Source organism: Dreissena polymorpha, chromosome 6, assembly GCF_020536995.1.
Source record: "Dreissena polymorpha isolate Duluth1 chromosome 6, UMN_Dpol_1.0, whole genome shotgun sequence".
Classification (NCBI taxonomy): Eukaryota; Metazoa; Mollusca; class Bivalvia; order Myida; family Dreissenidae; genus Dreissena; species Dreissena polymorpha.
Window position 1 is genome coordinate 10,765,504 of NC_068360.1, and position 12,505 is coordinate 10,778,008.

The 12,505-nt window shown below is 34.0% G+C and overlaps 1 protein-coding gene across 1 annotated transcript in view; it reads right to left on the bottom strand.

Moving 5' to 3' along the window:
* Window positions 1-8,434, bottom strand: part of LOC127836681 (uncharacterized) — a 67,536-nt gene extending 59,102 nt beyond the window's left edge. Inside the window, exon 1 of the mRNA XM_052363374.1 lies at window positions 8,358-8,434. The gene's annotated coding sequence lies outside the window, so the exon portion shown is untranslated. The remainder of the gene's footprint in view (window positions 1-8,357) is intronic.
* Between the last annotated feature and the right edge of the window lie 4,071 nt (window positions 8,435-12,505).

The following is a 12,505-nucleotide window of genomic DNA, read 5'->3' on the forward strand; positions in this document are numbered from 1 at the left end:
GGGGTAGTGGCAATTTGGCCTTTGTATTTAAGTAGCGGTACAGGGGTGAATGAGTTTCCTTTAATTCTGTGAATTTTTTGCCAAAAATCCCTAGTATTTTTCTTATTAATGATAGCTGAATCACAGAATTCTTTCCAATTTTGAGTTTTTGCGTCTAAAATAACCCGCTTTGCCTGATTTTCAAGGGACCTATAATTAAGAAGATTATGCTCAGCGGGGTTCTCTTTAAGAATTTTTAAAGCATTTTTACGGTCCTGTACCGCATTAGAGCACGCCTCATTCCACCACGGGACCCTATTTCTAGCTTTAACCTTGCCGGAGGAGACCGGTATGCTACATTCCGCTATGGACATTATCTTGCTAGTTAAGTTAATACAAAACAGATTTGGATCCTGGGAGTGAACATCTGCAAGGGAGAGATCTGAGCAGAGGTCCCTAAACTGAGAACCTACTTCAACTAGTTAACATATATCGGTTAAGGTTGTTTACTTCGGTTTCAGACAGTTAGTATATTAACGAATACTAAATATCTCGTCATCGTCGTGAAAATTTGCCGATGTTTTTTATTATTATTTTCTTTCCGAATTTGAGCCGGCCTGAATAACATTTGAGGCGGTCAAATCGGCCGCCGGCCGCCTCCTAATGAAAACCCTGAGGTTAAGCCAGATTTTCAGAGTTATGGTTGGCATATTTTTAAACATTAAATATGCTATTTTGTCAGGCCCCGTGGCGGTGTTGCTCCTGCTGTTAATGGCACTTAATAATTCTGTAATAGTGAATGGTAAATTAAGAGGCGTGCTGTTATCCCCAGGCTCGTTTAAAATATTTCGGTGCTCAGTCTCAAACCGCTTTTGATAATTCAAAGTTTCAACGGGAAGGTTTGAGTCACTGGAGACAGATTGGAAATGTCGTACCAAAAATTGAGCCTTTTCCCTTGGGGTAGTGGCAATTTCGCCTTTGTATTTAAGTAGCGGTACAGGGGTGAATGAGTTTCCAGGGTTTTTTTTCCACTTTTTGGGAAGATAGCCCATGGTTTTGGAATTGGGAATTTTATCGGCATTTTCATGAAATTGGGAAAATAAATTCATTAGCCTTTTTTCCACACGAAAAGTCCACTGATTAGGGAAATACTACATTTTATATAACCTTATATAAAATCATTCAAATTAAAAGAACAAAATCATATAATACTTTGTTAGATGTAATTGAATTAAAATTGAGATAAAATACACATGAGATTTTTTTTCTAAACAAAAAAAAAAATTTTTTTTATTTTTTTTGGGGAAATTGGGAATTTTTTGCCACATTTTGGGAAAAAAGTATACTTTTTGGGATTGGGAACATAGCCGAATTTCGGCTATAAAATCGGGCGAAAAAAAACCCTGGTTTCCTTTAATTCTGTGAATTTTTTGCCAAAAATCCCTAGTATTTTTCTTATTAATGATAGCTGAATCACAGAATTCTTTCCAATTTTGAGTTTTTGCGTCTAAAATAACCCGCTTTGCCTGATTTTCAAGGGACCTATAATTAAGAAGATTATGCTCAGCGGGGTTCTTTTTAAGAATTTTTAAAGCATTTTTACGGTCCTGTACCGCATTAGAGCACGCCTCATTCCACCACGGGACCCTATTTCTAGCTTTAACCTTGCCGGAGGAGACCGGTATGCTACATTCCGCTATGGACATTATCTTGCTAGTTAAGTTAATACAAAACAGATTTGGATCCTGGGAGTGAACATCTGCAAGGGAGAGATCTGAGCAGAGGTCCCTAAACTGAGAACCTACTTCAATTAGAGAGCGGGCGTCATGCTAAATCCTGGAAATGCACTAAGTGACCCAATGACCTATTTTGTGACCCGGCATGACCCATATTTGAACTTGTCCTAGATATTATCTAGACACAACTTCTGACCAAAATTGGTGAAAATCGAATTAAAACTACTGCAATTAGAGAGCGGACACCATGCTTTTTGCTTGAAATGCACTAAGTGACTTCGTGACTAGTTTTTCACCCAGCATGACCCATATTTAAACTTGGCCTAGATATCTTTTAGATATCTTTTAGACACAACTTCTGACCAAATTTGGTGAAGATCGAATAAAAACTACTTCAATTAGAGAGCGAACACCATGCTAAATGCACTAAGTGACAACGTGACCTAGTTTTTTACCCGGCATGACCCATTTTCGAACGGGACCTAAATATTGTCTAGATATTGTCGAGATACAACTTCTGACCAAGGTTGGTGAAGATCGGATGAAAACTTTTTTAATTAGAGAGAGGACACTTCTGTGGACGCCGCCCTCCCGCCCGCCAAGGGTGATCTTATAATACGTCCCGTTTCGAACGGGTGTGTTCATAAAATCAAATCAATCAAATCATTCCGATTCTCTGACGCAATATTATTTGAATCCTGAATTCGAAAGTAAGAACATAATTATTATTCCGTAATGTTTATACATATACTAACTCCTGACTGGGGTTTATTTTGGAAAACCTACTAATATATATAGGTAGAAACAATGACGACAGAAAAAAATTCATTTCACACGCTATATATATCGTTATTGTTTTAGGGTTGTTCAAACCTATATTAGATAAAGTTTTTGCAAATGTTATTGAGATCCGGATAACATCATGTATACCCATTATGTCTCATTGGAAAACGAAAGTTAGGAATAAAAACAACTATTTTGATTATATTCATTCCTTAAAATGTAGATAATAGTTTAAAAACAAATTAGAACATGTTCTTCCTTGCTATAATTGTTTAGCCTTGTACCTGTTGGTACTTGTAACAAGCCAGTTGATAGTTGCTCATTATCACTTATTCTCAGCAACAATGGGAAATTATTGTCGCCACGCATCCATCATTCATGTTGTTAAAACTGGACTTCATTTTCATTACAAATGTAAAGCCTGGCCATAGGTTAATATATTTCACACATAACAGTTTTCTTTGAATTGTACAACGTATGATCTTTTTATCGTGTAATGTACGAAATGTAATGTACGAGCCTGTCGCTTTTTCAATGGATTACGTTCTGTTATAAACATCTATAATCACATTGCGCATGTGATGATTTTACCGTTAGCTACGTTAAAATATATGATTGTGTGGTTCAAATAACCATTTACAAGACAAAACAGTCGTGCCATTTATTTTTAATAGTCCTTTATTTCTTGTCGTCTAATTTTGAAAGCCATCGTAATGTCCGCGATTTGTAAATTAGTGTTGGCATATTTTATTTAAACTAAGAAAACTGAATTGTATATAGCTTTCGAACATATTTGTATTCCAATAGTATTTACATCTGGAACAATTTAGTGGACCAACCACGTTAATGTTTAAATCTTTAAAACGTATTTGTTAAAACTATAAAAATTGGTACAAAACTGTGTAATGTTCGAGATCAATGTTTCTTTAGTTCGGCTTATTTCCTTATAATTGTAATTATTCTATCACACGGAACCGACTCATTTTTCGTATAATAAAAATTAAATGAGCCACTCATTGAAATATGTAAACTAATTCCACATTATAACAAGGGGTCGTAATGTACGAGATTGTAATGTTCAATACATATATTATAACGTAAATTGCATTGCACGATATACACAAGGTTGCTGATGTCATATTCTAGAATGACGTCATACGTATGATGTCATAGAACTTTCTTTCTTCATAGTATTCTCTCCAGGGTAGCCACTATTTTACTGTTTTTGAAGACAGCTTTACGCATGACGAGGTATGTTAATTTTAATCATGTTTTCAATTCACATTTTACATTAACATTTACTATATGTATATAATCGAGTAACCAGTAATCAGTTGCATGCAAAAACATAGTTAAATAAGTATGGTTAATTTTCGCGATTGTAAAGCACTTTGTGTAATGTACGCGATGTTTGGTCTCGAACATTACTTACATTCCATCTGAAATGTGTGGTCGTTGTTGTCCCCAATTTATAAAAACCAGCTATATTATTTTACGCATACAGAGTCACAGATGTGTGTAATTTCTTCATGCTGTAATGCAAACCGATATGTGTTCACAAGATAGTTGAACAAAATGCGTTTGTTTTAATATTTTTGAACGAAATGGGTCATGTTTTTTAAAGGTATACTATTATAGCAAAAATTCTGTCAGCGTCATTTTCAAAAGGTTGAATAATTACTTAGGAAAATTAGTTAATGCTCATCAGCACATAAATGCAATAAGTATGTTGTTTATTTAACAAAGTAGTATCGAACATTACATACTGTAGTCTCGAACAATACCTAATACAACACATCATTCTTTCAGACTAAGATGGTGAAATCTAGGGCTGAAATCTGTAAAGATTATAGAAAACGACTGAAAGAAAAAGACAATGAAGGGTATCTTCGAAAAGAGCGCGAACGACGAAGATCAAACTACATTCCTACCGGTTTGTTAAGTTCCGCGGAAAAAAACAGAACGACGCAAAAACATAAGAGAATCAGTCAAACGATATCGAGAAAAGAAAAAACGACTTACCGAGGAACAAAATGTTAGTTCACACAACGAGTCGATAAACACCAGCGGCTATGAGAGTGTGAATGGGGCGATTGATACTTCAAACAATATGATAGTAGCAATGCAGTTCCCACGAAGAGCGGCTGGACCAACCAAAAGGGTTACACGAGAACTAAAGCGTGCAAAGAAAGAAATTACAGAGCTTAAAAGGGCAAATATAGATTAAGCCAGAAAACTGAAGACTGAGCAACGAAAACGACAGCGATTTATGAAGCGCTTTCAAAGTTCCCCTCAAACGCCCAGGAGTAGCGCGGAGAAACTTATGAACAGAGCGGGACTCACTTCTGCACAGAAAGATAAGGTGAGGAAAGAAATCGTATTCGGAAATGTGCTTTCCGCACAGCTACGCTCAAAGATGGAAGAACATACAAAGGCGTCGATAAATCAATTACACAGAATTGTAGCCGGAAAAATAATCAGAAAATACAGATTCAGTTCAATGCTGTCAAAAAAGACTGGCCTAAATAAGAACACTATTTCCAAATACACAAATAATTCACAACCAAACCAGACGAAAGGGCGGAGGGTCACCAGAAAGTATGAAAAGTTGATAATTGAATTTTTTGAGCGTGACGACAATAGTAGAATCTCACCTGGAAAGGCTGATTGTGTGAAAACTGATGGGGGAGCAAAGCAGTCTAGAGTGCTGACTGATTATCTTCAGAATTTACACGAAAAGTTTTTATCAGAGAATCCAGAGTGTAAAGTGTCGTTTGCCACGTTTTGTAGAATACGACCAAGAAACATAAAATTGTCTGCGTTCATATCGAGAAACAGTTGCCTCTGTACAAAACATCAAAACATGTCATGAACGGCCAAAACACTTAAAAGAGAAGGGGTTTCCGTGTCTGTCAATCCAGACGTGTTTGCAAAGGGGGAGATTGATAGGCAGACAGTTTTAGATTCATTAAATGAAGTTGTAACTGTTCCACAATGGAAACGTGTTGTCGTTGATGACAGAGGGAAACAGAAGAGCGTTATGAGAATAACAGATACAAAAATGGGCAAACAGGAATTTTTTGACCATATAGAAAACCAGAAACAAGACTTCAGCGAACATGCTGCCCGGGTTAAAAACCAGTATTTACAGATAAGAACACTCAAACAAAACCTGCCACAAAAACAAGTCTTAATCCAAATGGACTTTGCGGAAAACTATGCTTGTCGCTGCAGTTCCGATGAAATTCAATCGGCCTATTTCAATCAAACAGGTGTTACTTTGCACCCTGTTGTCATATACTACATGCAAAACAACGAACTTAAGCATAAAAGTATTGTCATAGTATCGGACACATTAGCACACAACGCCCACACTGTTGTCACCTTCTTGGATACCATTCATAAGGAAGTTAAGCAAATGATTCCGGACATAGAAGTGTGTCATTTTTGGACTGACAGCCCTACATCCCAGTATAGAAACAAGCTAATCTTCGACGTGGTTGCTACATGTAACTACGATACTCTTTTCGGGTGCCAGGCGATCTGGAACTATTTCGAAGCGGGTCATGGGAAAGGACCATGTGACGGTTTGGGGGGAACTGTCAAGCGTCTTGCTGACAATGCTATCAAAACAGGAAAAGTTATGATTCAGGATGCTTCTGGCTTTTACAGTTGGGCAAAAGAAACGTCAAGCTTTCATAACGTTGAATTCAAGTTTGTGACTGACAAAGAAATATCGGACAAAACGATAGTTATTGCAAAATATGCTGCAAACCTGCGTCCAGTAAAAGGAACCATGAAGCTACATGCAGTAGTTGGCCAGGGTAACTCCAAAATATTCGTAAGAGATACAAGCTGTTACTGTGTTGGGTGTCTTTCAGGGGTGCGGTGTGACGACTGGAGAGCAGAACATACAAGAAAGCCGACACCCACAGCTGCTGTTACAGTTCATGCTGATATTCAAAATGAAATTGAAGTATCAGTACATATTGCTTCTGAAAGTGTCATTGCCGATGGTGATTTAGAAGCGCCGGTACCGTCTGCTTCTATCGGTTCGATTGAAGAGGGTCAACCGGAACTGGAACCCCTAATTGTCACAGAAACAAGCGCAAACATTGGCAAGTATGTGGCTGCGGTCTATGAAAACCAGTGGTACGTTGGAAAGATTGTAAAAGTCGATGCAATAGAAGGAGAAGTAGAAATAAAGTTTATGGAAACGAAAAATAATGCATATCAATGGCCAAAACGTGAAGATCGGATATGGGTTTCAAATGCCAATGTACTTTGTACTGTGAATTTTCCACAGAAAACAAACATGCCAAAACTGTTCACGTTCTCTGACAGTGATATTGAGCGATGCTCAAAATTGTTTGAAGCAAGAATTTAAATCAATGAGACAATGAAAACAATTAAGTCTTGTGTTTCATAGAAATTTTATTTCTAATGTAATGTTCGATACTTTTATGATCGTTAAAAACAATTGTTATATTGTCAGTATAAGTATTAACACACATACTTATTTTATTTCAGTCATATAACAATATTTAACGAAAGAGACGCATAATTACGACATACAATTGTTTGATAAAACAGTTTGGTATGTTTCTGTAATGTTCGATACAGCTCAATTATGTATTGTTAATGACAATGCATCTTGTAATTGTTGTGTTTCATGCTTGTATACTGTAAATTATGTTCCCATAGTTGCACAAAAGTTATAGGACTTACTTTGTTTACTCTTTGAATATAAAATTATGTTATGTTTACCGTTTCCATAACATTTTGTAAATGTTTGATACACAATATGTGATAAAGAAGTAATACCTAATAATTTGATAAAAAAATATGTTCAATTAAGAGCACTGCATATGTTTAAAAAAAATGAAATACAACATAACAGCAAGAGAATAGTCGGGTAGCCCATTATGTTAGATTAACTAATTGGATAAATTGTGGTAATGTTCAATACATGTGACATGCATATTTCAAGTCAACAATATTGGCAAATGAATTCCTTTTAAGCAAAGTGTTTTGGTTTATCACATAATACTTATTTAGGCTTTTTCATTAAAATACTTTAAAACAACACAATACAAAATAATATAAAAAGTAAATAATTTATTTAAGACATTAGTTTTATAAAAATAACAATACAGCGATTGTCAAGATATCATGCCGCTATGGTGAATAGATTTTCAAAGTTGCCTTCGTCTGAAGTGGCTTAAAGGGATCCAGACATAAGCCCCCCAGGACAAAACCCCCCCAATGAAAAAATGAACATTTGGACAATTGCCCCCCAGTAGAAATGACAGGTAGGATATAAGCCCCCCAGTGCTTATTTTGCATCTGAACATTTGCCCCCCAGTGCTTAAATACTGATTAAATATGTCACACGATGCATGCTTTGTTATTTGAACAAAAATTGCCAGTGGCATCAGCAATCATGTGTTGTTTGTTGATAATTGTGATGCAACTATACCAAAATCGCGTACATTACTTGGTACATAAATAGACAAAAAGTGGTGTGTACTCTATGCTTCTGTATTTTGTTATATGTCCGTTGATGTTCAAAACCAAATATGTTTTTCATAGTTCAGTGTTTTAGCTGTTACGTAATGTCAAAATAAATTAGTTACCTTAAACTTGTATTTTTTATGTTTATTTCATTAATATCACAATTCACATGAGAATAAGTGTATATTGCTAGGCCGTTACCCCACCCATTCCGTTATACAAAGCGTAACGTAAACAAACGCTCGTTATTCAATTAAAATGCTTATTATTAAAATAACTTGTTATTCACAATATGCATAAACATCATATTAATGTATTTCAACCGATGTCTATTGCTTAACTTACGTTTTTGTCATTGTATTTGTATAATATTGTTGTTAACGCTTGCATCTCATTCATTCATTAGATCCGCCATTTCATATAACGTTCATTGGTAGATATTTTTACTTTAACGGTCGTCACGTGTCATTGACGAAAAAGTATAAATAGTGGTTTCAAAAATAAACAAGTTTCAGTTTTGAATATTGATTAGAAAAGTTAACATCCGGTCAAGATAAATTATTTAACAAAAAAACATAATTCTATAAACTAACTACAGAATAATATGCAGGTGCGGATATTTTATTATTGTTTGTATACGATATTTTGATATATGATTGCATATGATATTTATGAAAATATGCTTTTGTTGTAATAGAATTGATAAGGAAACTGAAAATGAAAGTAAAAGTACATAAACTTTTATAACCTTTGTTTTCTTTGTTATACGGCATAACAATATTATCGAATGAAATTACATTTTTGGTTTATGGTCTGTAAAATAAGGTAATTTTCCATTGAAAAATGACTTACTTCTATAGTCAAGTAGTATTTACCGGATAGCTAAAGACTCTGAGTCTCATGTCAACGTATAAAACACGCATTTATCTGATAAAATTTTATACCACGAAAGAAAAATGTCTTGCCTCTTGAAACGTGTAAGCGGTCTTGAATTTCAACTACATAATTATGTTTATCGTCCGAATGTTGTTCGTTATAGGAGAAACGGTGTCAACTGCGAGGGGTTGTCTCAAGCCGTCTTCAAATAGGTCATAGCGCAGTAAATCTTACCCAGTGAAAACATTTCGGTATTAAATAAATTATATTTCATAGTAATCAACATTGTTTATATTAAAGTAAAGTAAATGTACTGGGAAATGTATATCACATCGTAATCAATATGTATTATCCTGAATCGTTTTAGGTGTACTGGGAAAGTTATATAATAAATACATTTTATGCAAGAATACGATTTGGGATAGCATCGAGGTTTAATAGAGAAAACTGATTGACAAACTATAAGTAATCACCGAGATTCATTCATTAGGTTCATATTTAAACACATCGTATATCAAACAACAAAAGAATGTTGAAGAATGTGACAAGGGTAGAAAAAAAACACATAGTTCACGGATGCACATTTATTTATTAATACATTATTTTATGAAATGCACCATGGCGTAAATAAGTATTTACTCAAACAAACGGGTGACAACACATTTAGCAAGAGTTGGAATCTCATATAAAATTAATTACATTTTTATCCACAAAAGCATCATAATATATATGTATGTGTGTGTGTGTGTGTGTGTGTGTGTATTGGGTTAATTTTATGTTTTCCGAAGTATAGATGAAATCATTGTGTGATAAGGGTCATTTATGAAGGAAAAAAATATTATAATAATAATATATCTGCACCGTTATTGTCTTGTTTCTGGAAAAAGTCAACAACAACTGTTAAGACTCCCTATTGTTATCATTAATAAGCACCCTTAGTGTCCTTACTGAAGCTATTTAGCGCATTATCGATTATCGATTGCTCCTAATACACAAGAAATTGGCATGTTATTTTAAACTAATTGTTGATAAGCTGATAATAATCTTGAGAACAAGTCACCCAGATCATTAAAGCGTAGCATAACGGTTTTTACCAATATATGAATGAGATAACTGATATTAAGGTTCATGTAGAGGCTTCATTTTGAAAAATGTGGGACCCCAAGCATTGAACTCAAATTTGACTAAAGGAAGAGTGCCACATTGAAAATGTATACATATATGCTTTAAAGGATGTTTTTCCTTCAAACTGCTACCAATGTTGTACATCAACGTATCATACCATCCACAAAATCAATCAAAATACAAAGCGATTTTAACACTAAAATATACATTATTTTCAAAAATCTGAATCATGTTTATTCCACGTATTTCGGCGGAAAATTATGTAACTAGTGAATAATATCGACATTGACGAGAGCAAGTTACGCTTAAATAGTAAAAAAAGTTTACATATCTAGAAATATCAAAACTCGAACACATGTCATTTCAGCACCATGGGGGCAGCCATTTGTAAATTCATAACATAGAAACAAACATGCTAAAAACTAACTCATCACCTAATTGACATTCCAAACGGTTGACGATGACAAATGCATTGGATTGTAATCTTTCCGTTGATGTTTGCAAACTGCACGATCTGACCTCATAAACAATCAAAAGAATAACTATGTAAGAAGCATTTCACCAATGTTTACAATTGTTGTCGAATCACCATACTTATATTATTGCGCATAAAATAGTACGCTTACAGACTGACAGAAAGATCGATACGTAACTACGTTAAATTCATCACGGTATACTATTCTATTGATAATATATAATAACACATCGCTTTAGCAATCTAAAAGGAGAAATAATTCTTTTAAACAAAGTTTTTAATAACGAAAGTGAAAACAACGGAAGTTAGATGGATATTCTGTGAGATGCACTTCGGCTCCAGAAAAACAATACAAATAAACTAAAAAAGACGTGTGGGGGACAATTTTCAGCTGGAAATTATTTGAAATAGGGTAAGTGATGATATCTCTACGTGGTCATTTCTGTTATTGAGTGCGATCTCTTGCTGATTAATGTTAATAGTTGTTTTACTAGTTGCGAACCAACTGTCAAAATAAGTTTGTGTTTTCTCAGGTATGTGTATACACATACCCGGTTTTCTCACCACTGCACGTGGTTTCGACCGATTTGTTTTGCACGTTTTTCTACGGAGCACAGCGAGTGCCACGCTTTCAAAATGGGTAGAAGGAATAGAAATATAAAATCAATCGGTTTGCCAATTTCTTTATATTCCTTTACAATTTTATATGCCGTCTGCAATCTATTTCAATTTGAGATGGTTTAAATTTGCAATTTGGTTGAGAGGTAAATAACAAAATTGTTAAGCCTTTGAAAAAGAATTGTGACTCTTATTATCCACCATACCTGGATTTTTAAAAAGTATTTACGTTTTAGTTATTTTTAGAACTTTGTTAAGGAAATTTATCCAAAATAGGCAGTTGAATAAAAACTAATTTGTTGTTTTATGACAATACTTTTCTGTGAAATGTTGCTAACTTGACCTTGTATATGTATATAGCTTTGTATTTATTCAACTTAAGGTAGTGCATATCCTTCCTAACTTTAGATTGAGATTTTGTAAATTAGTGTGCAAATGTATTGGTTTTAAACCAAAATATGAATAAAGCACACAAATATGAAATGTCAAAAATGTGTTTATGTTATTCTATCCGTCTTTAGCTTTAAAATGATATATAGTTTGACCATATTGTACCACATTGAATGAAGAAAAACCAAAGCGAATTTTTAATTAATTTTATCCCCCCATGAACCTTAAACTTAACAAATTTCAAAGGAAATATTTTCTAATGACATCTTCACTGATTGCACATGCAAGTAAAAGTACATAAACGCTGTATGTATTATGTGCAGCAAATATAAATATGTAAACTTCATGAAATAAAAAAGTATAATATATATGTCGTTGTTTTAATTTTTGTTTGTTTCCGTTCTAATTAAGTAAAAAAAACGACATTCACAATATGTCGATGTAATCGCAATTCATATGTTCACTTATAAATGAAATAATTAATTGGATGTTTTTTCTCACATTTCCACCAAAATGCATGGCTTATTGATAACTGTGTTTGTCGTTGTTTTAATTTTTGTTTCTTTACGTTCTAATTAAGTCAAAAAACCGACATTCACCATATGTCGATGTTATCGCAATTCATATGTTCACTTATAAATGAAATAATTAATTCGATGTTTTTCTCACATTTCCAACAAAATGCATGGCTTATTGATAATTTTGTTTGATCATCCAAGTCTTACAACTTACCAGTTAATAAGTAAGGAACAATTAATTTGTTTAGAAGCAACTGTAGACAAACACTCAACAAATCAACATTTATTATGTTATCAAGGTACCATGTCTGTTAAACGTTTGTAATTATTCACAGATTGATACTTGGATTTGTTGTGATCTGCTATAATGATTGGCAGTTTTACCTTTAATTTTCATTAACAATTTTATGATTAAAGCCGCATATCACACCTTTAACAAACAGTAATGATTGTCAGTAAGTTGTACCGTTTAAGTTCCAATAACAAGTATA